Source organism: Gastrolobium bilobum, unplaced genomic scaffold (assembly GCF_033153095.1).
Source record: "Gastrolobium bilobum isolate Gb01-03AN ecotype WA unplaced genomic scaffold, APGP_CSIRO_Gbil_v1 utg3836, whole genome shotgun sequence".
Taxonomy (NCBI): Eukaryota; Viridiplantae; Streptophyta; class Magnoliopsida; order Fabales; family Fabaceae; genus Gastrolobium; species Gastrolobium bilobum.
The window spans coordinates 50,815-56,855 of NW_026897300.1; the positions used below are offsets into that span (position 1 = coordinate 50,815).

Genomic DNA, 6,041 nt, shown 5'->3' on the forward strand with positions numbered 1-6,041 from the left:
TCTAAAATCATATGAATTAGATAAAAATATTATTAAAAATTATACGTAGATTGATTAAAATATATAAATTTAATTTTAACAAAATATTTAAATATAATTTCAAATTAATAAAAATATATTAAATGCAAGATTAAATATGTTCAGGAGAAAAATATAGTTTAATTTTATAGCCATATGTTAACTTATCAATTAAAGTTAACAAAATTTATTCTATAGGGTATTTTTGGGGGCGAGTTTCTCGATTTCTGGTGCCTGAAATGCTTCATGAATAGGAAAAAATATCTCCTTCTTCATTTGGAGTGGGATTAGGATGAAGGTGTAGAGGTGTAGAGGTGTGAAGTGTGGCAAAGCCGCAAAGATTAGTGGTTTGATGAGGTGAAAATCATGTTGTGTCCAGCTAACATTCTATCATACTATTGGCCAATTTGCCTACTCAAAATATAGCTATGAATATAACTTAAAATGGAGTCAATGGTGGGGTCTCTGCTGTCTGTATAAATTAAGAATAATTGCTTTAACTCTGGTTTATTATTAATCATGGTTTATTTTATGCGAGAACATGCCACTTAGTCACTTACTCCTCTCTTTGTTTTTATTAAATTTTGTTGGAATACATGATGGCATTAATTTCATATGTTGGAAAAGTGTGTATAATTTTGAAGGATGTAAAGTTGTGTCATTTTAAGAGAGAGAAAGAGATAGATAAAGGAGGAGAGAGAGTTGACAAAATAAAATAAAATTGTGGATCTCACCTCTTTGTAAGAGTGAAAGGATATAAGACACTTTTCCCATACTTAAATTTATATGATGAAAGTGGCCACTGAAGTATTCTCATGCGCGAGAAACTATCAAAATTGCTGCTTTGTCACTTTGTGCGTGTCTGATCTCTGCTAATCATAATCAAGAAATAATTTTATAATAAACAATGTAACCTCTTTAATAATCATTTGAATAAGGCAACGACTTGCATGCTGGACTACAAAGCCCAAATCATTGTATTTCACATTAAAATGCAGAAAATGTATCTTATTTAACTTGTACACATTCTTAATTCTTAGACGAAAACAAGATGCTGTACTAAACATTCTCATTCGATGATACTGTTGAGATATATAGTCTCACATTGGTTAGATGTGCAATTAATGTGGAGTTTATAAGGTCTTGGGCACTCCTACCCTTTGAGCTAGCTTTTGGGGTGGTGTATCCCAAGGTTCTTTACATGGTATCAGAGTTTGAGCCCTCACTGCCTCCCACTTTAAAGTGGAATTAAAATAAATAAAAAAAGCACAAAAGGTAAATCAAAAATTGGGCCTGTGCAATTCCACGTTTCTAGTCCGAAGGGCTCTTACGTGAGGGGGCGTGTTGAAATATATAGTCTCCCATTGGTTAGATGTGCAACTAATGTGGAGTTTCCCACCCTTTGAGGTAGTTTTTGGGGTGGTGTATCCCAAAATTCTTTACGGAAGTCTTTTAATCTACCAATATACCCACTGCATCAACAAAATGCCATATCATGTCAGATTATAATTACAAATTATATACTTAAAATATCCAAGACGGCATCTATTGACATAAATGACAAAAAAAGAATTATTTCTATTACAGTACGGTGTCCTTAGCAGGGACCAAAGGTCCATTCCAAGTATTTAAGACCATATACCATAATGAAATTAATTAACTAGTCATCTGTACAACATGGACGTTGACACACCACAGTTAATTATATAACAATATTTTTTTTTATTTTTTTGGCAATAATTAATATAGCATTTAATTTACTCTACATACTGTTGGGAAGCATGTACATGTACAAGGGTTAGGTGTAGGGTCCCGTACTCAGGAGAATAGAACTTGCATTGGACCACCAAGAAGATTCTTTTAGACCAATTGCATTTTCTGAAACTTCGTTCAACCTTCAGTTCTGAAATTAGACTGAGACATAATGCATCTTCCATTGTCACTTGTCTTAACTCTTAATGCAAGGACGATCCACCACTTTTGACTGCAGAATTCTCCCTTTAACATAAATTGCCTAACATTACATTTTCGGAGACTTTGGTTGAGGAGAAATTTTATGAATAATAAGAAAATGTGATACAGAGGAAAATGGGTGAGAAGTGAGATTGATAGAAAAATGTAAGAAAAAGTTGTTTGGTTGGAAAAAAATTTACAGGAAAAATTAGGTAACTTTTATAAAGTCTATGTTTGACTGTAAGTAACATATAGATATAGATGGGAAAATGCAGTAGATATTACAAAATTAAGCCTGACTTTATAAATTTTTTAAGAATAAACATCCTTTTTGTCTCTGGTAATATTTACGAAATCCTTTTTAGTCTCTGACAATAAAAAAGGACCAAATCGGTTCCTAAAATTATGAAAAAAGGGCTACGTTAGTCCTTATGTCAACTCCTCCGTCACTAACGTGGCCCTTTTTTCATAATTTTAGGACCAATTTGGTTCTTTTTTTATTGTCGGGGACTAAAAAGGATTTCGTAGATATTACCAGAGACCAAAAAAGGTGTTTACTCTTTTCTTAATGAACAACACCCGTTACGTTATCCATAACGGCCATATAACTTTGGGTTTTATTAATCTCCTTTTACATAAGATAATTATCTTATGTTGTAGAGAGAAAATAAGTGGGTCCCACCATTATAAGAAGAAAGAAAAAGAAGAGGTGAGCTGCAGAAATCGAAATGAGAGAAAATGAGATAAGATGCCTCCTATGAAATGAGAGTAATTTTGTGTTGTGAACGACCATTTCAGAGTTGTGTTTGGAATAAATTTAATTTTGTCTGTGTTTCCGCTTCTCAAGCATGACAAGATTTTCGTCGACATAGCACTCCAGACAGTCAGTGAACGCATACATCCAAGGCATAGGATTTTTTGCTGCATTGCACCGTTGTTACCAAGTTAGGGTTCGACTTCCATTGACGCACCGGAAGGAAAGAAAGGGCATGTTATATGCTTGCAATTGTTTTATAAAAGTTGGTCCACCATCACAAGAGGTATGCTCATCTTTTTTTTCCCCCTATTTGGTCATGGGTGTCATCGTTGTTGTGTTCCAAAAGGGTGTTGAATTAATGTATAGATTACATTTTGGCGCAGCTAAGGTGTCCATTTATATATAGTTTGATGAATAGTTCTCCATCTCCCCCCACCCTTGTTTCCATCTTTCGATTCTCACTATTTTCTCTCTTATTTTTTGAATTTTCACCTTATTCACCCGAGTATAATAATATGGAATGATTGTTCAGGAGTCAAGTGGGAATAGGGGGATGAAATGATAAGTTCATTACATTGTTTGGTTATTTTAGGAATGGAGTGATTATTCATTTTAATATGTTAGTGCGTAGAATCATCATGAAATATTTCAATAAAAAAAAAAAAAAAAAAATTAACTAACATCAGTTCTCCACAAATCTGCATTTTTCTTGAGATTTCATACTAAATCAAAAGCCAAGTCAGAGATAGACCCATGCAATTGCAGTTACAGCACGTGGCAACAGGAAATGGAAATGGAAATCCTCTTCCTATGGCAAACTTCAAGCATACCCTCTAACCTACATACACATAACTCTCTTTCCCTTATAAGTAAATGCTTAACCAAAAGTGATCCTTGTCTCATAAACCTTTGTCAGACACATTTTAGCTTTGCTTTCAACTCTTCTCAGGTCTAAGTGTGGCTTCCTATTCCTCCCTTCTGATTAATGTTGACAATATACCCAATCTCATAATTCTCAATCTTGTTGAAACTGATCAGAAGTTGTATGTTGTTCAAAATTTTGAACATAGGAGAAAAAAAAATAGCCTTGGGCTGTAAGTCTATACAACCTATGGGAAAACCCTTCACTCATTCATGAAGGTTCTTTTGGCCTCTTAAGGAGTATAATGTATAATACATCTAATCTGCTTTTATCCCTCTGGTTCTAGCTGGACTATTTTTATCGTGGTTATGGATAAAGGATCTTAGGCTCGAGCTATTTGTGGTATCAGAGAACAATAGGGGTGTAATAATTATATGCCACTCAGATATCGGTTGGGGAAGGCAAAATTGACATGAGGCAAAGTTAGTCAGAGTTAGGCAGAGAGTAATACAAAAAACAAATATTTACTGTGGGGTTGGTATTACTTAACTCCATCCTAAAAGACAATCATTCTTTTGGGGTCCTATAAAATTTTATTGTCATAAAGCAACTACTTAAGCTTGAATGTAGCAGAAGACTGCAAGTATTATTATGTTGTTATTGTTATTAGTATTAACTTTGTTTCTGATTCTAGTAATAATTTGATCTTGTTTTCAGTGTTTAATGTGACTGATGATAATGGAAACAAGATCAGAGATAAGGAAGTCATTGATTATATTCAGATGGTAAGTCGTATACTTGTATTTTTTATAATGCTTTGATTGAAGCTTATTTTTTGTCGCTCCACATATGTGGAAGGGTCTTCTTTTTTTGTTCTTTTGTAGAAATTTTCAAGCTAAGTAAGCGGGACACGTGTATTAGAATATGTCAATTTGAATTTGGTTCTTTTGATAGCACAATGATGTGATTTTGCCCTCATTTTCTGCATTGCTGATTGCATGAGCTAGCTATGAACTGGTTTACCAAAGTGGAATGGAGCAAGAACGTGCTCATCCTTAATTGATGTTCTTTTTTAATTTCAATTATATAATTTCCTTTTTTGTATTAAAATTCTGCTGGTTCCTGTATTCTTCCAGCAAAGGTTATATGAACCTGCTTGATCTAGCCGGTGGACACACTGTTTGAAGTGCATGTGTTGGAAGATGATTAACTTGTGTTATCAGTGTCATTCCAATTTATTTTATAGTATAGTTGACATAGAATGATAGAAAATAACTTAAAATCCTTGAAGATATTTGAAGTTCTGGATATTGTTAACATTTGAACTTATAAATACCATACTGCACATGTAAATTATCAGATCTGGTGTTCACCCTGATGGTCAGTCTTCCAGAAATATGAGACTCCTAAATCTCTGCCCATTTTCACGTTGCATAGTGATGCCTAATTTCAGTCCATTAAGATATAAATGTCTCCTTTGTTTGAGTTATTTGTGAATCATGTCATACTAAACCTTAATGAATAATAGTGGTACTCTGTCGAAAAAGGTTGTAGTTTCTGAATTTTTTTCTTTCTATGTGATTTTGTAGAGACTTGAAAACAATCCCAGCTTTGCACCCTCATTGAGATAGTCTGTTGGGGTCGTACCTACTGAAGAGCAAACTGTAATTGAACTTAATGTCCTCAATGTAGCAGAAGATAGTGATTTGCTCTTTCTTACTGCATATTTGAACATTAGCAATATCCCTAACTACCTTATGTTTGGTGAAATGGATCAAAAGCAAGAGCAAGGAGTGGGGAACACCAAAATGTCTGCCTTTGATGTTACTCTAGTATCTCCCAAAGTTCCAGAAGCAGTTTGACCAGTATCTTCTGCAGCAGATGGTGAAACCTTAAGGCGACCTCGTGGCAGGCCAGCTGGCTCTAAGAACAAACCTAAGCCACCAATAATTGTGACAAGGGATAGTGCTAATGCACTCAAGGCTCATGCCATGGAAGTTAGCTCTGGCTGTGATGTGAATGAAAGTTTGTTGAACTTTGCAAGGAGAAAGCAACTGCTGATTGGTGGGTTCTTGATAACAACACCACCCCTGCAAATCTACCCAAAGGAATAAGAATTGGTGGCACAAGTAGAATGACTTTTAGTAGCATTGTATGATGTTTGTAATTATTGTTACTGTAATTTCCTTTATTGGCACTGTAATTTCTTTTTTTTGTCTTCGACAGATCAAAAGTTGTAATTGTTGTTATTTCAATATATGAAATTATACGATTAAGTTCCAAATTGCTGTATTACTTTATATAAATTCTGTATCACAATAGCTCATGTGATAAGCATTACTGTGTTTAATTTTTTGAGCATGACAATCACCATTTGGCACACTTGTCTTCAACATGTTATGGAGGCACAAAGCAGCATATACCCTTTCATGTTATTAACAATTTATAATA

General features: G+C 34.1%; 1 long non-coding RNA gene across 1 annotated transcript; it reads left to right on the plus strand.

Moving 5' to 3' along the window:
• The first annotated feature begins 2,733 nt into the window (after window positions 1-2,733).
• Window positions 2,734-5,761, plus strand: LOC133305766 (uncharacterized). Its single transcript, XR_009750809.1, has 3 exons — window positions 2,734-3,011; window positions 4,308-4,375; window positions 5,180-5,761. It is a non-coding gene; the product is annotated as an uncharacterized LOC133305766 (long non-coding RNA).
• The last annotated feature ends 280 nt before the right edge of the window (window positions 5,762-6,041 follow it).